Source organism: Pimephales promelas, chromosome 5 (assembly GCF_988280905.1).
Source record: "Pimephales promelas chromosome 5, fPimPro1.hap1.1, whole genome shotgun sequence".
NCBI lineage: Eukaryota > Metazoa > Chordata > Actinopteri > Cypriniformes > Leuciscidae > Pimephales > Pimephales promelas.
This window is the reverse complement of record NC_142773.1, coordinates 31471825-31494568: the sequence shown is the minus strand read 5'-3', so window position 1 is coordinate 31494568 and position 22744 is coordinate 31471825. Positions and strand designations below refer to the sequence as shown.

The 22744-nt window shown below is 39.5% G+C and overlaps 1 protein-coding gene across 2 annotated transcripts in view; it reads left to right on the top strand.

Annotated features, from left to right (window-relative positions):
- The first annotated feature begins 13461 nt into the window (after positions 1–13461).
- Positions 13462–22744, top strand: part of ppp2r3a (protein phosphatase 2, regulatory subunit B'', alpha) — a 69920-nt gene continuing 60637 nt past the window's right edge. The window contains exon 1 of one of the 2 annotated variants that reach the window (XM_039676776.2): positions 13462–13633. The gene's annotated coding sequence lies outside the window, so the exon portion shown is untranslated. Of the gene's footprint in view, positions 13638–22744 lie in introns of both variants that reach the window. The other variant, XM_089131292.1, reaches the window with a different exon arrangement.

Genomic DNA, 22744 nt, shown 5'->3' with positions numbered 1-22744 from the left:
AAGTGGTCTACCACCACCTTTAACAAGGTTGAGCTTGTTTAGACCTGGTTATACTAGCTAATGATCATAAATAACAAGCTAGAAACCACACTGTGCAGTCGTTATCTTAAGAACTACCTGACCCAACCCTAAAAAGTTGTTTTGGTGTAACCTTAATTATTCAGTCATGTTCAGATCACATTCAAATCTATTTTAAACTTGGGAAAAAAGAGAAAAGTGTAGAGTTTTGTTTAAAACAGAAACACTTATGTAAAATGAGTAATAAATATTTCAGATTTATAATGCCATTATAAAAGAGATAGGTCACCCAAAAAGGGAAATTGTGTCATCATGTTGTTCCAAACCTGTATGAATTTCTCTCTTCTGCTGAACACAATATATATGAAGAGTTCAGATGCAAAAGCCTCTAAATGCCATTTGAAATTTTCTTCTAAAATGATCATTTTTATCAAGCTTGTATATTTAAGTTCAGTAATTTCACTTAAATGGCAATGAAGATTACCTATTATTTGTCATTTAAGTGAAATTACTGAACTTAAATACAAGCTTGATAAAAATGGTCATTTTAGAAGAAAATTTCAAATGGCATTTAGAGGCTTTTGCATCTGAACTCTTCATATATATTTTTTTTTTTGAAGAAGAAGAAGAAGAAGAATTTGGTTACCCCAAATTCCATATGTATACTTTTTTCACAGGTGAAGAGGAACATGCTGAAATTTGTTTAGACCCTTCTCTTATCGGGTGTTATCTCATTGTTTAGACATACTCTATGTGAGTCATGGGACTTTTTTTTAACCAAATCTCCACTGGTGTGGAGTATTATAGAGCTTGGGTCGAGGCTCCTCTTACCAGAGGTAAATGTTGGATGTCTGGAGGCTTCATTTCCCATTCATACCATTTCTGTCCTGTCCTTGGGCAGGGGTGGTGAAAGGTATAAAGCAAGGGGACCACAGTGACCTTTTCAGGCTGTTCTTTGGCTTCAAAATTTGCTCAGTGTTGACAGGTTGACTGATAGATTCAGATTTTGAGAGGTTAATGTCAGGATCACATAAACTGAAATGAGACATGACATCTTGATACACAGACATCTTACAATGAAACTTGCAATGAATTTAATTTTTTAAATTACTGATATAAGAGTAAAATTAATGAATAATTTTCCACAAATTACGTAAATCACATTTAAAGGTTTGAAAATCCTCTCTAATATCTTAAAAGCTTGGCAACATGGTTTTCATGAATATAAACCTAGGCTATATGTGTTTTGCTGTAGGTGGGATGCCACTTTAATGCAACAGTGCGGCTCAACAGCCTTAGTCAAACGCAGTGTCATGTTGCCAAACGGGTTGGCGCATATGGTTGGGTTGCGGAGAGATTGTGAGAAGATCTTAGCAGCAGGAGGGATGTAGAGGTCAGTAAGCTGGGCTGAGTTGAGAGGGGGACAGAGGGGCCTCTTGAGGTGTCGTCGGCTAGTCGACGAAACACTGAGGACGGAAGGTGCCCATGAAGAACCCTAGAGATGTCCCCTACTCGGCTCAATCCAGACGGTTGTCGTGCTGATCCACTGGGGAGACCACACTGTAGTTGCAGCCGTCGCGTGTGCTGACGCGCCAAGTACACTGCATCCGTTAACGCCGGACAGAAGGAGAGTAACACCACAATATGGAAAAAAGCGTAAATGGATGGAGAAGCATAGTTTAGTGTAAAGCTACGTCTTAGTTTGTGCTTATCTTGGCGAAAGCCGAGTACAAATCAGCATGGAGTTTAACATCTACTCTTGTGTATTAAAAAAGGTTGTTACACCCTTTATGGGAGCAACAGCTACACCCTGTACAACATTAGTAGAAGAAACAACTGTAAAAAGACTCACACTTGCTTTATAAGCTTTGATAATGGATACTGGCAAATCCATGGAAGACAAATCCAGGGAAACACCCATGAGAAGAGATGTGAGACAGCTAGAGAAAAAAAAAAAGAAGCTCTGAATAATTCCCTTCATGGTGTTACTTGGATCAGTAACACTCGGCCCTCTGAGCAGCTTGTGAAAAAAAAAACCAGGAGGCTTATTTCTCCATATGGGGCTTCTTTTATACAATCTAAACGAGAGATTCGTTTTACTCACAATGACATCATCTCTCATCATGTTCCACTGGGCTGGAGTTGCACTGCTGGCCCCAGTCAGCACAGAAACATCAGCCAACCTTCATTTACTGCTGCTCCATCTGAGAGAAGAGAGAGGACAGATGAAGTCAGAGAAAGTCCTTAGAAGTCAAAAGACTCTTTTGTCCAGGGCCCTTACTCTGCTAATCCAAAGCAGAGCGATTTTAATTAGTTTTTGAGATTAAAGTCCTTTGATACCCCTATCAGCTGCTTTGACAAAGTCACCAAGCTCTCGAGTCCCAAGAGGAATGAATATCTGAGCTCTGCACAGAGGACTATTTCTTAAGGCCCCACCACTGTATAAAGGAATAGTTGACCCCCAAAATTAAAATTCTGTCATCATTTACTCACTTCATGTTATTGCAAACATTAATTTTTTTTCCTCTGAAAAATTCCAAAGGAGACGTTGGACTGCTTTTCTTGCTCTAAAAGTTCACCAAAAGTATCATGATAAAAGCTAGTCCATATTTCCAAGTCATAAAATAATCACTGAAGACTTGGCTGAAGATACTAAAAAGAAAAATCTTGTTTACAGGGTCACCATTCCCTGTCATTGAATGAAAACAAGCAGGTTGGACAATCGGCTATATTATCTTCTTTTGTGTTCCACATAAGAAAGTCTTACCAGACACAACAATGGAAAGTAAATGATGACAGATTTTTTTCGTTGGCTAAAACTTTATTGTGTCATTTATTTTAGGAGCGTGAACACATTTAACAGCAGCACTGTGTTGATATCCATAACGGCAGTTTTCTTGTCACACATGCAGACAGCTAGTTTCCATAGCACCAGGATTCTAGTAATAATGTGCGGAAATGAAGGGATCATTGACTATTTGACTGGAAATGAATTAGAACTGTAAATTAATTCTGAAAATGAATTCTTAAAATACCACATTCGGTCACGGTTATGGATATTTAGCTCATTAAGAATGTACAAAATGTACCTGCAACCTTCATGTAGCAGCTTTAATTACAATTTCTAAAGATATAAATGAAGGAACAGAGCTCGGAGGTTCAGCTCAGAGAAATCCGAGCATGACACTGTCTTGAAAAATCGAAAAACATGTAGAAATAACCCTCAGGCGTCACAACCAAGCCACGCTAACCTGCACCTGTCTTCCGATTCATGTCATGACGAACTTGTACAAACAGGCACCAGAGACTTGATGTATCCCATTCCCGACTCTTAACAAAAAGCCTTAAATATAAAAAAATGCAAAGTTTTGCATTACATATGTTTTACATATATTATGTTTTGCACGCACCTACACACGTCTGTCATGGTGAAATAAAAGGAGAGTTCACGTTAAGATGAAAATTCATCACTCACCCTCATTTGGAAGCCAATTTCCGCCATATATATAGAAATGATTTGGTAAATCAAAATTATGACAGTAATGAGCTCCACACAGGACTCCTTTCTTTTTGGACCCCAAATCTGATCATATTTATGACAAATTATGAGATAAAAAGTCCAAGTAAATCATAATTATTACAATTATGAGATACAAAATAAATCATCATGACAAAAAAGCCATAATTATGACATCAAAATCAACATTAGACCCCTCTGACTTTCACTCTATGGACAAAAAACAGACATTTAAAAAAATATGTTCTGTTTCACAAAGTCATACTGGTTTGGGATGACAGAATCTTTGACTAATTATCTTTTTTATCACTCCAGTCAGCTAAACGACTTTCCTCACATCATTGTGGACTTTATTTTTGTTCTGTTTCACAATTTCATCTGAAAGTTCTGCAACTTTTTTTGCAGAAGACATTCTTTCTTCTTATGTAATACCATGGAAACATATTACACATTACAGAAGCTTTCCTGTGCACATCTGCTTTTAATTTTACCAGAGAAGGTGTTTCACCATCCCTACTACTTCCACAGTAGGCAGAGAACACACACACACACGATTTGCTTTTGTTTTTCGTCTCCGGCAAATATATTCCTGTCTCCGAAATCAACACGAGAAGAGTTACAACTTGCAGCTGTCGTCAAAATGTCTTACATATGCACACGCATGTATAGGCTACTGGTTGTAGTGTTTACATTAATTGCAGTATCCATTTTTCATTTATTTGAAGTTAAGGGGACTTGTATTATGTGTAAGTTAGCAAGCCAGGTTGTTAAAGCATAACATTTCTGTTTTAAAAGTCTGATTTGTCAAAGTCAGGGAGGGTTAAGTGACACGAGATAAGGAGGGTACACAATGCCCTCCCTTGCACTTGGGCCAGTGCCAGGCAGTGCCAGAGTTGTGCACAAAGGATTGTTTCATGGAAGTGAAGGTATACGCTTATACAGTCATCCATATCAGATTCCTGCAAATTCCACACTGACACTCCCCTCGGCAAGCTGCCCTTATTCCGCTCCAGATCTACATGTAATCAAAAGCCTGATGGAAGAAGATACAGTGTACTACAGAGAAGATATTTTACTTCAAAGCTGTTTTTGATGTCCTCTTGTTAAACATGACATATTGATGAAACGCTCCATCCAAAAACGAACTATATGGGGTTAGACATTTCACGAACGGCACTGATTTGCATTAGAATGATTCGCTATTAGAAACATCTTGACAGTTGTGTTGTGTATAAATGAACGGCTGTCGCAGGTTCTGACAGGATTGGAGCAGTTCTTTCTCTGCTATTGTTGTCATCTCCAAAGCGGGATCAGAGCGATAGAGTCGAGATGTGAGAGTGATATCAGAGGGAGAGGACAGTGATAGTGGAAGCTGATGGTAATGATAGTGTGGGCTGATGAAAATCAGACAGAGATTGTTGGAGAAATGGACCACCAGCCGGGAGCAGTCATGGTTTGTTCCCCACTGTTGATGCTTCAAAGGTACTGGGATCCCTTAAAGGTGTAGCGGAGGATTTTCTTTTTCCGGGTGGGTAGTCTATACTATTGGTCCACCTAAGTATCAATCATTCTGGTGATATGTTTACGTAAGGCCGTCGTAGGCTACGTGCTCATCCCTATGTAGTTTTCACTTTCAGGTGTATTATGTCGGAGTTGCGGTTTCAGCCATTCCTTTGAAAATGGCTGAGGGTCGAAAGAGAAAAAATGTATACGAAGTGTATGATAAGAAGAGAAAGGCCACAGAATATAGAAACAAGACCAGAGAGATTTTGGGTTAAATTAATATCATATGCTGGCGTGCGCTAAAAGCACAGGTTGGGCTTCTCACTGATGCCGCAGTCGCGAAGATTCTACTAGACAGGTAAAGTTTGTCATGCTATTTGGAGAAATCAATTTAAAATCACTAGTAAAAGTTAATGCAAGCTACTTAGCAATGCTAGCCCTGGCACAAGTCATGCCGCATAGACACGGTAAACATCTCAATTTGTCTAAAGTAGCCTTTTGACCAAATGATAAATGGTATCACCCTGAAATATTCTAAAACCTTGTGTGTTCATGTGTTCATATTCTAAAACCTTGTGTGTTTATTATTACACAAATGCAACAAGCTACTTCTCCATTACATATGCAACTATGTATAAAAATAACGTATTATTAACAATGAGACATATTAGGTTAAGGACCAACGTAATAGCACTGCTTATATGTTGCCATGTAACGTAATTGCGATTTGCAAAATAGTTTCCTCAGATCGTATTTCGTGTGATACAGGGTTGTACATACCATGTCTTGAGTCCTCGGTCACTCAATCGATCAGTATAATAAGTAAATAAAACACGGAAGGGCATTTGACATGTTGTCTTTTTTATGAATGTTTTTGAGTTAGTTTATAATTTGCAACATAATTGTGTAAGGCATAATAGACGTTCCCTCTCGGGAAGAAGAGTGTTGTGTTTGTCCATGTGCATTTTTTTTAAAAATTGGAGAGGGCGGGTCTTCTCTAAAATTCGGAAAGATCCTCCGCTATACCTTTAAGACATCTCATTTCCAGTTTGCCCCTAGAATCATAATAGCAGCAGTAGCCTTCGCTTTGAACCTCCTGTGAGACATACGTGACAATAATTCCATTGTACCAAGGCCTCGCTCTGGAGGGGAGAGGAGTGATGCAAGGAGAGGGAAGAGTGTAGTCATATGCTGTGTTTTGTAGGCAGAATGGTGACGCTGGTGGTGGCTGAGGACTGAACAGGCAGTCTGCACAGTATTTATGGGTGCTGGAGCAAGAAGGAGCCTGGCTCTGAGCCTCACACATATCACTGCAGACATTCATCAACAGCCGAGAAAACGTCGCACCCTTCCTTCAGCTGACAACCGTTAGCACTGCTAGATTTCACTGTCTCGCTTTCCCTTTTATTGCTTCTGCTCTTTCTTAGGCCATGGTCATTCTCTCTTGTTTGCTTTATATCTCACTTTCTTTAGGGTTTCCTGCATGTTTTTAATGGCATGTTTAAAAGACTGTTAATATTATCGATTTGACTGCACTGACGGTATTGGATGAGAACAAAACTTGAACTAGATTGAGCTAGATGAGGACACTCTTCATAGCTGATTTAACTTTGTTTCATAAGTTTGCACCATCAACACTGGAATTGAATTCAAATGAATCAACACTGAACTGACAATTGCTGAATAACAACACTTTTGTCGAATAGAACAGAATAGAAATCATTTCATAACGGATGAACTTTACACATTGAACGAAATCGAAATCATTTCATAACGGATGAACTTTCCACATTGAACGAAATCGAAATCATTTCATAACGGATGAACTTTACACATTGAACGAAATCGGATCAACACGGAACTTGTGTTTTGCTGCTTTAGGCATAATTTGATTTTGTCACACATGGTGAAGTTTGCAACAATCTGTTTTGTTTAAAGCGATATATAAATAAAGGTCACTTGACTTTATTGACTTTAAATATACAGTATGCACAGTCCAAAGGGTACCTCAAATGAAGCTTCACTGGAAGTTTATCAGTCATTGCATACAAGTTGACAAAACTAAATGCAAAAAATAAAAGATTTGATAAATCTTAAGGTTCTTCATTTTTGTCCTTATTTTTTTTTACACACAGTGTATGTATACGTTCGTAAATTAGCTACAAAAGTTAAAAGCCCACTGAAGTACCTTGAAATAAGCAGCTCCTCTCCGTTTTTTTTTTTGAAATAGCCAATAGCCAATAGTTTATTTTATAGCTTGGCTATGTGACATTCAACATAGAAAATAGTAATTGTGTGAACATGTGATCGATTTCAGCAGCAGCTTCAGTATCTATTTATTATGTAGGGGGCGGGACGCTTCAGATTCTAGAGAGCATTTGATTGGTCAGAAAATCTGATGAGAAGTTAAAGTGCATGATGTCATCAAAATTGTTGTTTTGAACGTTGGAAGTGAAAGACTGTAAGTTTTGAACATATATCTTACTGTATATCCACTAAATGTGACTTTTATCATTGTTTTTTTCGAGCACTAACTTATAGGCACCTTTAAGGCTAGGCTATAACGTTTTAATTTCATTGGGACTTAAGTTTAAGGCCCATTCACATCAAGAACAAATAATAACAACTATAACTACTAGTTTAGCGTCCACAAACTAAACTTTGTGGAGCGATACTAGAAAGCTAAAGGCTTCTGTGTTTTCTGAAATTCTTGCCATCACTGTTTACTCAGAGAACACTTTCTGTGTATTGGTATTTCCATGCTTTATTCTATGTCTCGTGGGATTTATTTACTTTGCAGCTCATTTAACATCTCACAGAAATACAGGGAGATGTGATTCATCAGTTGTAAATGATTCCTTTGAGGTTTGTTGGCTGAAGTATTGTCTGAGTTGCCAGCCCTTCTCTATAGCAGCAGCCCAAAACCATGAGATTTATGAGTTTGCACTCTAGTCTATAGCTCGGTCGCAGTGCACTTTATTTCAAATAAGTGTTTTAAAGACTTTTTAATGTCTGTCTGTGGTCAGAACTGAACAGAATAGCAGCCCGAGGCCATTTTAGGTAAACCAAAAGGAGTCATGCCGGAATGTCACATAACCCACTTCCTGAAACAAGGCTCCTTTTCAGTTCATTTGTAAAAAGAGAAAATACTTCATAAGCGTACGCAGAAAAGCATCAGTCAAACCAGGCAAAGGTGTGAAACTGACTGAGTGTAGACAGCAAGTGTTGATATGTGCTTCAGTTTTTGATGCTATTTGAACATATAATTATAAGACCCTTATATTTTGAGATATGATTGTTATTTTCAGTTCACGATTCTGTATATAGTTCTCAAAATGTCAGAGCAATTACGTATTACATAAATGTCATTTTGAAAAGGTCAAATAATGAAAATTGTAGTCACAGAAAGAATGTCTGTGCTCAGCTAAAGGGCCTTTCGCACCAAAACTGGAACTGCATCAGCATGACAGAGCGAACACATCACCCTGTGCCATTTCGCGTCCAGCTGCTTTGGTGCCATTAGTCTCGACAGTAGCGCATTCTATTTCAGCTGCATGTTAACACTTCGGATCATCAGCTTTTTATACTTGGGATTTGCAGATAGTTCTGAAGCATGTTGTGCAAGTATAGGATACCGTCCACCTTATGACTGCGACCCTTCAATGAGGCCAGACTTTCCAGTGTACACTTCATTACACTGATACTGCCATGACAGTTTGGGGGGAAAAAATGCTTGAATTAATGTCAACTTTTTATTAATGATATTCAAAGCCAGACTGTGGTAATGCAAGAGGGAGCTGCTGAAATTCAAACACTGGTACTTCACTCAACAGCAGTTTTCATATGGAAAAAATGTTGTGTGTCTCTTAATTTTTGGTTTGTCTACCAGGGCTCAATGTGGCTGTGGCTTTTAGGGCCACCAAGGCATTGGATCAAGAGTCTTTGATTAGGACTGTAGTTTCTGGACTCAGCAGCTGGAAATACAGGCTGCTGTCATTCTTCAGACAACTAAAGCAGACACTTAATAAGTTATTCTGTATCCAGCAGGCTTAAGTCACTGTTATTCTTGGCTCAGACAGAATGAGGTGTACTATATTTGATGCCGCAATGCCGTATTTACAAATTCAAACTCATTTTTTTAATTTCACTGAACTCAAAATTTTAAGGCACAGTAAAAATATATTGTTGGTTTAACTTAAAAAATGAAGTAGCCTGGTTGCCTTAAAATTTTAAGTTGATTGAACTGGAAAAAGTGAGTTAAATACAATGAAGGAGATTGATTTAATAATCAGAAACTCAAAATAATAAGTTATCTCAACTAAATAAATTATTTAAGTTGATTTGACAAAAGAAAAAATGTTGTGATAACAAATCTTGAAAATATTTTTTTACAGTGTACTTTTACTTTAAATTAAACCAACATCAATCCATCCATCCATCTATCCATCCATCTCATACCTTCATTAAGATATTACCTAGCAGAGAGTCTTCAAGATTTTCACTGGGTCTAATTAAATCTACTGTATGGGCATGGGGTGAATGCCACATGTAACGCTGTCATTCTGAGTGTGAAGTTTGCTCTGGAGAGTTTGGGAACACTTACAGTAAACACTAATTATAACATGCTTTCTGACACAACTATAAACCTAGTCTAAACAAGCAGCCTTTTCTCTTGGCATCTCCCTGCCCAGCCATTCCACTACACAAGCTCAGCTTATCTTCTTTGGTTGTTTTCAGTCATTGATTACACTCGATAGACTGGAACAAGCATAACAGCTGCCTTAATTGTGCTTCTTTAGGGCATGAATTTAAAATCATCCCTCACCTGACTACAAGTGACCAGAGAAGTTCTGTTTTACACCATTGACTAGGAGCGTAAGAGTGTAACCACAAATCTGTGCTCATTAACAGGCCTTGAGAAGAAAGCTCATGTTCATTAGAGTCCTTCTGTGTGGATCGCATCAGATTTTACTCATATAGCTTTGAGGCAGAGCAGCAGGGTCATCTTTCATGGCTGGGGTCCAGCTCTCTGATGTGGAGGCCTTCATGCCTCAGTGCTGACCCCTGACATGGGAACACAATGAGTACTGTGTTTCGGTTGCCAGTAGGCAACAGCAGCCCAGTGCCTGACTTTGACCATCTACCATAGTGAACAATGAAGAACGGGCAGCGCACCAGATTCTTGACATTTAGTCCTCTTCCTGAGTGAAAGAGCTCTTTACTTCCTTTCCGTCTCAGCAGCTGACTTCTCTGTCTTTCTCCACTCTATTTCCCACCGGCCCCTCTGGGATTTAATTGAATCCTGATGGTGGTTTTGCTCCTCTCTGTGGCCCGGCCAATTCTGATATATATTCCCCTCCCTTTGTTGTTGTCCCGTTCCAGCTGTAGGCTGACAGTAGACGTAGAGCACAGACAGCTGTGACTTAAGTCAGCTGTGGGGCCAGAGTAATTCAGTGAGCAGATCTAGGACAGAAGGACAGTCCCAGGAAAACAAATCGTCAATGGGAAAGTGGACATACATTTGTATAGAGGACAAATAAAGGGGTAGGGGGTGTAGATCCTGTCATGATCCCGGTGCTGTGTCTTGTGTTTGTTAAGGACTTTTATGTTGAAGTGTATTCTCAGTTCCTATCGTTTCTGTGTTCACTTCCTGTGTTTTACCTTGTACCTTGTTTGTTGCCCTCATTAGTTCCCATGACATCAATTCACCAACACCTGTCCCTTGTCAGCCCCTTGTTAACCTATTTATTTTAACCTCTGTGCTTCAGTTGTTGTTTATCGGCCGTTGTTCCTTTATGCGTGTTTCAAGTTGTTTCAATTCGTGGATTACTCTTGTCACTGGGATGGATTATGTTTGTGGGGTTTTTTTAACTAAACTTGTGCTCGCATTTGAATTCTCAATCCGTCTCATCCACGTTACAGCGTCCATTCATGCTATTTCAGTTAAAATTGTTGGCAGAATGAACTCCTAACTTCACCTGAGGAATCCAATGCAATAAAAAAAAGGTGCTTTTCTGGTATGGAAATTGCTTCTGTTTGTGTTATTCCAGCCCGTTCTCATCCCGAGGCATCCAATGCACTTGGCACCCTTTAGCTTCAATATGAGACGCAGATATATATGGGCCAGAAAGCGCCTCCTAGTGGTCTAATCCTAAACCTAACCCAGAAGTAAACCTACCATAACCGAACAAAGCTCTGTGCGTGTTATAGTGACGCTAAAGGGTGCTATGTGCGTTGGATTTAGATGAAATTTCAAAATTGTCACTATATGACGCCCTAGAACGCGCACATTTAGATTAAAGCACCTGCTAAAAAAGCAAATGCAATGCAAAATGTCTTATTAGTGTTGTTCGAATGGGGTTCTCAGAGTCAAAAGGCTCTAGGATTCTCATGTCCCCTGCTGCAAATGTTGATTTTGGGTGAGGGGCTGACCTTGTGGCTCTGCTTTCATACTGAGAGGAAACCTTTTCCAATAAGCTCAGCTTTTCTTTAAGCATTCTGTTATTTCATTTGCTTGCCATATGGATTCAAGGGAAATCAATGACTTGTTTTTGCAGTCTGATATATATTTCAAACATTCTAAATGTATCTGATTTATTTCAGAGGAACGCCAAGTATGATTTGTATGAATGCAATTTAATTATTGAAAGTCTGTCTTGGGGAATATTTTCAGAATATATAATGTACTATATCAAATCTTGATGAAACATTGATTTGGACATATTGTTGGCACAGCACAGTGTAAGCAATCAAATCCAGGAGTGTGCATTGGACTCAATTCTTAAATGGCTAAACATTGTGTCTGTTGTTTGACATATAGCAGGAAACCTAATGCAGTTTGGTTGGGTTTCAAAAAGCTACAATACCTTTTAGGAATTTGTTTGCTGGTTATATATAGAAAGAGCCAGGAAAATATACTTATGAATCAGTAACTATATTGCGTTTAGAAATGGCTTTCCTCCAGAATAGACTGTGCAACGTAATCTATTTGGGAGGTGGACAGTACTGTTTAACAAGCCTTGAAATATAGCATAAAGCAACAATTATGCACATTACTGGCTAAAGATTGTGCTAATCCTGTTTACACCAAAAATGGCCTTGCCCCACAATGAAGAGGGAATGAATACACAACACGTATGTTTTTTATCCTTTCGTCATAAAACATTTTTTAGATGTATTTCCCAAATTACACTTCAAAATGCATTTTCTCCTATTGATTCTTTTCTAAGTTGTATCTGACAGCATTTGACTCAAAGACTTTAGAAAGCTTGGGACTTTAAAAGCTAATCTCTTTGCAGTGACCTGTTTTTGGGATGTATCTTTGTTCATCTGAGTGTTTCCGAAATAGACACTCTGGATTCCTGCCACAATCATCCCTTAAGACAAATGAGTCCCTGTCTGGCGGTCTCTGAGGGTCATGACTTTGCCACATTTACTAGTCTATGACGTGTAGTGAAGCTGTATGGAGAAGCTCTTGCTTGGAGGTAGCTTTTAGGTTAGTGTCTGCCCTGGGGTGTGAAATTCGGCTGGTAGTGACTATATGTGACAGTTGAAGACTGAGAAAGGTAGAGGTGCTGAGAGATGAGGGGTCTCTACCGTCATCAAGACCATGGACCATAGAATTTCAGGCATGACTGGGACCAAAACCCCCCCCCCCATGCTCTCGTCTATTCACAAATGTCTTCTCCGGTAACTAATGCCTGAAGGCTAAGCAGACTCAGCTGAACCTAACAGGCCCATTAGCTTTAAATAGACCTGCTCACCTTGTCAGGTGCCAGAATACTGAATGTTCTTTGTCATCTGTCTGGAGAGACGAGAAAAGACAGCCAGGGGACACAGTCACAGAGATAAGTGCATAAGTGTGTATTCCTCATTAGTAAAGTGGTTTAATCTTCTATGTTTCATTAAAACGTCACAGCTAAGCAGCTAAACTGAGTTTAGATCCTCTTCAATAGATTGAATTAATACTTTATGGGAAAACGGCAAGCGATCAAAGAGTTTGTGATGAATTACAGGCAAACCCTATAATATCTTTCACATGCAGAATGATTGGTGAGTCATGCAGTGAGCCAATAAATAAATTGATTAAAACTATTTCCAACGGACATCCACCTCCATCTCTGTCACTATAGTCAGACAAGAAATAGGCTAAGTTACACTGACATAACCTAGGCTATAGGCCTATATTGGTATAGCTAAGCACATATCTGTGAAGCAGCCTAGTTTATTTTATTCTGTCATGTTCTTTCTTTAAAATATTATAAATCTATTCTATTCTATCAATCATTCTATCGTTCTGTCTGTATAGCGTCCTATCTAACCAGTTTATGGTAACGTTAATCGTTTATAGTGTCACTCACTGTCACCGTTTATATATTCCCGCCCCAGTGTGTCTGTGAGGAACTGCCCTGTCCGCGCGCGCTGTAGCTCTGCTCATTCTGCACTGGCTGCTGTCAGCACGCAGAGTCTGAACGGCAAGGCGGAACGCTGTTACTCCACCAAACCGTGTGTTGACACGCTAGTCATGAAACTATCTCTTTGGATATCGGACTGTCCTAAAACCCCAGATGACAAGCCTTAACCCGGAGCAAAACGGTAGGTGTTTGTTGATAAATCGAGTGCTTACCGCTTCCGATACTTATCCTGTGCATTTTAGTTGAAGTTAGGCTACAATGCGTGGTTGTCAAATAAAATGTCTCCGTGACTTCAAGGGAAAGACTGAAGTTCAAAAAGACTTTATTATCCAGGTTGGGCGTTGAGGAAAGTCACGGTATAGGTTGTTTTTGACATGATATTGCATGTGCTTTGAGTTTAATACATGTGTTGTGATCGTGTAGTGATTTTACCGCATCGGCTGTGTATCAAACTCACGCGCGCTGTAAACTGACTGCGGTACACGCCTGCATGTTTGTATTCAACAGACACATTAAATTAGTTCATTGCAGGTTCACTTTAGTCTTATGTTATGTCTGCCACTTTCACTTAACCAATGTGTTAATAATTTACCAGAAAGAGCGAATGTTTCTCCTCCTTGTTGCATTTCTTAGAGTTAGAAGATGAATATTGCATTCATTTCTTCCCCCACGCTACATAACATGAACACAATTGAACTCATAAATTGAATACAATTCATAGTTTGCTGTTGCTAGGTGGGTAAGCTTTTGTTTTTCCTTACAGACTGTTCAGACTTAATGGAGTTTGGCTGAGGTGCTGTTTAACTCATTCTTGAGCAGTAGGAACTGGCACAGACAGTGCTTATGTCCTGTGCATCTTGGAAAGATCAGATCTCTGTCATGCTGTCTTTATAAATATCCCGGTGGGGTCTCTCTGCTGTGGGTGTAATTGGGCATCCCGCCTGCACTAAATGCATGCCTGTCCTGCTCGAGTGCAACCTTGAGCTGTGCTCTGTTCTTTGTCACTAGCGCTGATAACTTGACAGATACTGAGAGACGGCTGGGCAGCCTCAGGATCGTTTCCTCTCTAATTAGCCCAAAATAGCTCTGGATCACACAGCTATGTGCTCCCTTGCATTAATCACTTCCTAAGTGCGGGAATTGATCGTCCTGGGTCAATCACAGCCTGTTGTCCTAACACAATATTTTTTTTCCTCACTCACAAGACTGAGCTATTCAGCGGCACAATATGCAGAAAATATGCTTTCTTACTGACATCCCGAGAGTGAAGTCATTTTGGCACCTGATTCGATTCCTCAGTCTCCACACATACAGCCGCTCCGAGACTGCACGGGCCTGGTTGGCTGCCAATGAGCCACTGCGATGGCCATTGGTGAGGTTTTGGTCAGCTGTGGTTTGCTGCTCTTCCCATTGTACCCCATCCCGGCTCTGTTCGCTGTTGACCAAAGCTCATTAAACTCCACATGAAGGCCACAGCTGAACCACTGACCCCTACAATGAGGCTTTTTTGGGCACCGCCTGCAGTACATGTGTGTGGTCTTGCGTCTTGCACAGAGGTCTGTCCTCAGGCTCACAAGGCTGCTCGTATCGAAAAATACAATTCTGCAATTCTGCATGTATGCACTGCAAAAGACCATAAGCAATATATATATATAGGTCATAGATATGTTAGTCAGTGGTCTTTTGCAGTGAACGCATGCAGAATTGCACGCACTCACAAAGGCTTGAACATAGCAATTTTCAAAGCATGCAATTATGTTGCTTGCATAGTCAATCCACTTCCTCTCATTTTTGTTTTTAGTAAAGCAAAGCCTCGTAATTTTTAGAAACATTTACAGGGCCATACAGTCTATTTTTACTCCCATTTATGCACTTTAAGAGCTCAAATTAGATAACATTTTTAAGTAGAGGGAGGTCAGGACTGTTAGATCTATTAAGGCCTTTTTGTATGTCAACAGCTTTGGTCACAGTGTGCCATGCAAGTAAACAGTTACTGAAGGATAGCTCAACTATACACTTGCATGCTGTAAATGTAAATGATTGTCCCATCATGTAGGACATGAAATGACAGATGGACTTGAGTAACTTGGAGGGCCACACCTAGAAGATCTTCAGGACGAACAGACAGCACTGACTATCTCATGAACCCCTCAAACTTAACAGCTTTTGTCTGCCATAGTCTGTTCGCTCTTACCATATAAAGAGAGAATCAAAGAAACAACAGTGAACAAAATAATTGGACGGGGATTGCACGTTTGTTTTTGATGGTCGGTAGATCAACTTTTTAATTTTTGCTTCTCCAAACGATAGCAATATTTGCATGAGATAATATTTAGATGCATTGTTTGAGTTGTTTTTCCAGTGTTAACAGGTGACATGTATTGCTCATTCATTATTTTTTCCAAACTCTCTATTAAACCACCACATACCCGCTCCATTCTGAGCATGACATCTATAATGACATGTTAGGATTACAACACAGCTTGTGTTTATAAACCAAGCTGGCTTGGTAAGCAGCAGTGAAAGACACCGTGTCAGGTTTGTCCCTTCTGTGAGCTTCTCTCAGCATAAACCCCTCATTGAATGTGCATTGTCTATGCTGATTAAAATGGATCACCTCTGGAAGGTTAATGTCGATACTGGCCACAATCTCAAGTGCTGCATTAAGAGAACCCTCAGGCAAGTCAACTCTCTATCAAGACTCTACATTTGCCCCCATCACGTGGTTACTTCCATTCAGAACGCAAGATTTTCCATGCCACAGCCATTAGACATATTATTCAGAAAACAAGTGTTCCTTGGGGGGACAGCTTCCCAAGAAGGCTCCTGATTCTGAATATAGTTCAATTTAGATGCAAAAAAAGCTCTAGCTGTGTGAGGCCCTGCTCCTTTTGCTGTTATTTCCATACAGCACAGACAAAACACTGTTGTCTGTGCCCTGAATAAAACTAGCGACTCAAACTCGCTGCTATTGGAGATCTGAGGTTTGTGGAATAAGATGTGACAGCTTTCTGGTGATGCCCGGTGGAATTGTGAGGTTATGATCAAAATGTTTCAGAAACCATAACAACAGATCTTAGAAAAGCTCTAACATTTATTGCAGTTTCTGTTGAGATCTGGCAATTTGTAGTGTGGAATGTAGGTAGAATGAATGTGGCAGATGGGGATTTGGGAAATGTATTCCCTGGTGTAAAAGGAGTGTTTCAGAGGGTCAAGGTCCTTTTCCCACAGTTCTTTATAGACTTGTGTCTTTTCACAGATGCATGAAGTGGCGCCATGCAGAAGAGAGAAAAATGCTGGTTAAGTTTGTGTACTGGTTGGTCAGAGGGCAGTGTGTTTAGACTGGATTTTTTCCATCATTTCAGCCTCTGCAAGGGAGGCTGAAAGGCCTGCTTGAGAAAATGCACAGTTCACCATGATCCTCAATCAATCATGTATTACACACATTGTGTGATTCCAACTCCTGATAGTAACCACAGAATACAGAGTTTTTTTTGGGGGGGGGGAGTAGGGGCTGCACTCTTGCAATGGTATTAGTCTCAAGCTGTGTTACAACAATATGATCTATTAATTATTTATGGCCCTTTTTTATTTAGAATGTAATCACTTAAGATTTTTGGCACACAAAGATTCCTCAGCTGCTTTTGCAGGATGTGGAAACTCCCTCTCATAACTCGTATCAGACCTTATCTATTCAATCAAAAGTGGTTTGGAAAGTGTGAGTGCAGAGTTTCACTGGAAGCATTCAAATTGCAGGTTAGGGAAAAATCTCAAAACTGCTCTCTGCAACTTATTTTAAAACTCCGTCATTGCCATAGTAACTGCCTATCTGTTCTAACACAGCGAACATCTATAAGCGGAGAGCGGTTTTCCTGTGAATCAGATGATCCTTTTGAGGTAATTCAGGATGCTCATGAGGCGTGAAGAACCTGAAATGCAAAAGCACGTGCCTCAGGTTTAAATACAGCTAATAAGGAGGTGAGTCTGTCATACTGAGAGAAGGCTTTCCTGAACTTTAATAGATATAATCTGAGTTGGTGAATGATTGACATCTATTTGGTGCTGCAGAATTTTACGACTAATGACTGTCTATCTAGATTACTAGCTTGATTACTGTTATGTACAAATCAGTACAAGACTAAGCTCCTTTCTCTTGGGAACATTTTGGCTGGTTTAGTAAGTTGCTGGTATATTTAATAATTTTAGCCCCCCTGTAAAACCAAGGCATAATGGAAGCACACCTGATGCTGATGCTGTGCCAAAAGCAGGCCTCCTAAAATAACTTTTGAACAAATTTTAAGGCAGCATTGCATGTATCTTTCATTAAAGGGATACTCCACTTTTTTGGAAATGGGCTCATTTTACAACTCCCCCAGAATTAAACAGTTGAGTTTTACCGTTTTTGAATCCATTCAGCTGATTTTCTGATATTTAGAAGAATATCAGTAACCAGACAGTTTCTGGTCTCATTGACTTCCATAGTATATTTTTTTCCTACTATGGAAGTCAATGAGACCAGAAACTGTCTGTTTACTGATATTCTTCTAAATATCAGATAATTGGCCGAATGGATTCGAAAACGGTAAAACTCAACTGTTTAACTTTGGGGGAGTTGTAAAATGAGTCTATTTCCAAAAAAAAGTGGAGTATCCCTTTAAGATCACTGAAGCAAGCTGAGCAAAAAATAAATCTAAGGCTGCGTAAAGTATATGGCATACTTTCATATTATATAGCAGGCGAAAAACAGAACAGCATGTGCACAGTATTTATATAAACAGGATGACGGGGTTTTTCTCACATCAAATTCAAAATACGTTTTTACGGATGTACTGGATGGATAATATTCGGTGGTGTGATGAACATCGCAATGCTGCGTTTGCTTACCCTGCCGTCGTGTTTTTCATGCCGCTTGGATGAAAATATATGGAGTAGAGACTGTGCTGTGAGTTGTGTTGACAGACTTTTGTGTTGACAGTGATTTAAAGAAGAAAAAACGTAGAATAATGTCATTGATTTCTTTTGTGAAGTTGTATGTCTTTGATCAGAGTGGTAAAATGCGATTAATGCCTGGTTCAGATTACACGATTTTTTTGTCTGTTACGATAGTCACTGTGTCAGATTAAGCGATTTTGACTCCTAAAATCTTTGACTCCTAAAAAACATGTCAGACTACATGTTGCTTCCTGACCAGTCATCGCATGTCGCCTTTAACGGCGCGCGTGATGCAGGGCTGTCAAACGATTAATCGCGATTAATCGCATCCAAAATAAAAGTTTGTGTTTACATAATATATGTGGGTGCACTGTGTATAATTATTTTGTATATATACAAAAAAACACTCATGCATGTATATTTAAGAAAAAATATTATTTATAGATAAAATATTTATATTTATATATAATATAAATTATATATAAATCTATATACAGTATATACATGAAAATATTTCTGAAATATATACAAGCATGTGTGTGTATTTATATATATAAAATAATTATACACAGTGCACCCACATATATTATGTAAACACAGACTTTTATTTTGGATGCGATTAATCGCGATTAATAGTTTGACAGCCCTAGCGTGATGTCATCGAGAAAGCGAAACTAGTAGCGAGTGACTTCCGGAAACGAAAGTAAACAAACAATGGATGAAGTGGTGAGTGTTGTATTGGCTCTCCTGTGTTCAGAAAAAAAGGACAATGGACACGTTTCTGGATTGCTCGAAGAGGACAGTATGGACTCTCAATCCTCCAAAGAGAACTTGAGGTAAAATATTGTTTTCTTATATATTTTTACTTTTAGTTTTAACGTTAGCGCCATCATCTCTCTTACGTTTCGCCATTTTTGAAAGTTGTGTACGGAAAAGCTTCTGTGCTCCTATTGGTCAACCTCATACATGTGACGGAACCGTCGTGGATGACCGTTATAAAAATTAAACATGCTAGTGTTTTTGTCTTGATGTCACGATTTCAGTATCGAGACAGGTTTGGAGGGTTATGATTTTTTAGTAGTATTACTTCACACCATGAGTGTATATTAGCACTTTAGTTTTTTGTTTCTGGCTTCTGATAGAGTTTTGGACCCTGAAACCCTGAAATTTGTGTGACATACAGAGTTGCTGCCCATTAAGTGTTTTCTAAAGTGGTCACTTTTGAGGTTCCATCTCTGAAAGGATATTGGTCGAAAGCAGCACAGTAGATTTTGGAATGGAACTATTATGCATCTTTGCTCAGAAATCTCAACCACAATAAATGATTATGACATAATGAATCAGGATTTGTCTTATCTCAGATTTACTCGATGGCCAATCAGACAGTGGAGATCACTGTTTTGTCAGTGTAGTTTCTGGGCTGTATTATCCCTCATGCTGCAATCAGGTTGCAAAGTGCAAGGCCATGCCACTAACCCGTGTTTGACGCAAATGACAAAATGGTAAATGGACAGCATTTATAGAGCGCTTTCACAGAATCAATGGCCACCAAAGTGCTTTACATTTTCCCTCATATTCACCCATTCATACATCGATGGCGGTGTCAGCAACTAACTCGTCTTACAGACATACTTTGACTTTACAAAGTTCGGAAACTGGTACGTTACACAAACAGCCACATAAGTGTAAACAACACCTGAATAATGTTATTATAAGCCACATAAATAATGCATTAACTCGCATTCGACGAAGTGATAACTGCACACACGCACAGGCATTTTCCCATTCGGCTCCTCCCGATTGCAGACATAGGTTTGCAAGGCATTTTTCCTGGTGTTTTTCTGTCAATTTTTCTTGTATTTTTCCCCTTTATGAACAACAACTTTTGGCACACGATAAAAATTCCTCGTGGTTTGATCGATTTGAGCAACCATAAAAGACGCAAAACATAGGCATTTTCAGTGTGTTAGTGCTTCCTAAATATAGAAAATCACTTCCTGCCCTCCATCTGCATTTCGCGCCATGGCAACGCAGTGGCGTGACTTCACGTGAAAACAAGCTATTGAACAACCTGCATGAACCACTGAGCCACTGTCGCCCCAGAGTTTCTGAGTTTCAAATTTGTATTCCTTTCAATGACTTTCACAGGAATCGTCATCGTCATCCTAGTTCTAAAACAATACCAAACAAGGGCTTGTGGCGTGTTTACAGGGTTCCCAGCGACAGGTCTTTCTCATAAACGCTACATTATGCACATTTCTGGAGCGGAGCCTATTGCCTGAGCTCCCTCACAGTTCACAGCGGGATGTGTTTCCTCGGGGCAGCTCTGGTGTCAACGCAGGCCTGTAGCGTGTGGAATGCAGCGGGATGAGTAAATGTCCATATGCCGAGCGGCCAATCACTGTCCGCCACTCTAACACTGCACTCTTGTGTGTGCTCCACTCAGCCATGGAGGCAAAGACATTCTTCCAGTGCCAGGAGCGCTGCCAAGAGTTCCACAGGAAAATTAGAAAGGAAGGAGGGCAAAATGGAAAGAGAACAAGAACAAAGCTATTGTGTGGCTTTAGTTACATGCCTCTCTTATTGCTCGACTTGAATGGCAGAGAACCTTATAGTTTTTTATTCATAAGGCTGTGTTAAATGTTTTATGGAAGGCGTTGCCTCTAACAGTGGGAATCATTCTCCTCTGGCACAATCTTGTTGTGGTTCGGATGCTAATTTGGGATTTTTGAACTTTACAATGACTTTGATAGAGTGCTAATAAATGTTGTTTTTTTTCTTCTTTTTATTTTATGGAAAAACCTGCTTTGGGGTGGATCCATGTAAACAGCAAGCATGTGGAATAGTAATAACAGAGGGTTGCTGTCCCATTTCCTTGTTTATTTTCTTAATGGTCGCAACCACAATAAAACACAATGACCGGTTGATACTGATCTTTTTAGCACATGGGTGAGATTGCAGGGTTAATATAGTTAACTAAAACATTTTATTTACTTGAAATAAATGTACTAAAACTAAAACTTATTTTATTTCACAGCTTATTTGATATTTGACTCGTATTCATTTAGTCAACATATTAAAATAACTAAAACTGAAAAAAAAAACAGCATTAAAAAAACATTGTTAGTAATACAATGGTACTAAAATATAAATAACAAGGAGATTGCTTGCTCATTCTGCAGAATATGATCTTTTCTATCACCTCGTTGACCACAATACTTTTGGAAGCAAATTTTATGATTTCTCAAATCCTATTGGATTTAATTTCTGTACATCCCCACAGTGTCATTGGCCCACCTGGAAAGAGGGGAAGACATGTGAAAGTGTTGTTGTTTAGAGCCTTCCAGCAGCTGTGGAATGGACATGGGTCGTAACAGTCCCCCCTCCTCATCATGTCAGTGGGAAAGTGCTCTCCATGAATTCGTTTGCTCGTTCTCCACCCTAATGGCTCCATCGCTCTGTGGGGGGAAACAGAGATCATAAATCAGATTTATCCCTAGGGGAAAGTGAGAGGACGGAAACCAGCATGAAAATGTTCATCACGTTCCATGAATGTGGGCCGTGTCGGCTGCTGATGTTCTTTATGAACGCTACCACCACCCTCAGACACTGATGGGTCTGATACCATGATGGATTCTAGTCAGTTGTGGTTTATGGATTGCTAAATAAGTATGTTAGCTCTCAGACTAAGGCCATTCTGAGGTGGTCTGTGGGCGTTGAGATGGAGCTCAGGGTGGCTGTTATCTGTTCTTGCTTTCAGGCTGGTACGCACAATTCCAGTGCATGTACAAGCAGTAATAACGCCCCTGTGGACTATAGGACAGTGACAGGTAAAATGAGAAAAATAATAAATGCTTGTAGCCTTGCTTTGCTTGCTCAAGTCTCAGAAGCTGGAATGTTATGGAAAAGTAATAATCAGGTTAAAAACATTACAAATGTCTTTGCAATTGGAATTGTGAATGTTAATTAGGCTGCTGGAAAGACTTTATGCTTAAGAAATCAGCCATACCTAGAGGACTGCCTTCGAATGCTGATTTGTTTCCTGTGAAAGTCAATGCTGTGTTTTCTTGAAATGTAAATTCAAAATACTAACTCATTACTGTGAGACGATTGAGTGGAAAGCTGACGTTTGTTTGTCTGCAGGCAATAAACTTTGCGCTTTGGCTTCTTTTTTTGGAAAGATCTTCATGATTGTTTCTTGGAAAACGCCCTGATTATGGGTGGGTTCCTGGGTAAGGAACACTGTAACAAAGCAAAGGTTGCAACATGTCGACATGACTGTAATCTCAATGCCTGGCTGCTGATGAGGGGAAAGTACTATGTTGTTAAACATGCCTGATTTCATATAAGGCTGTGTTAC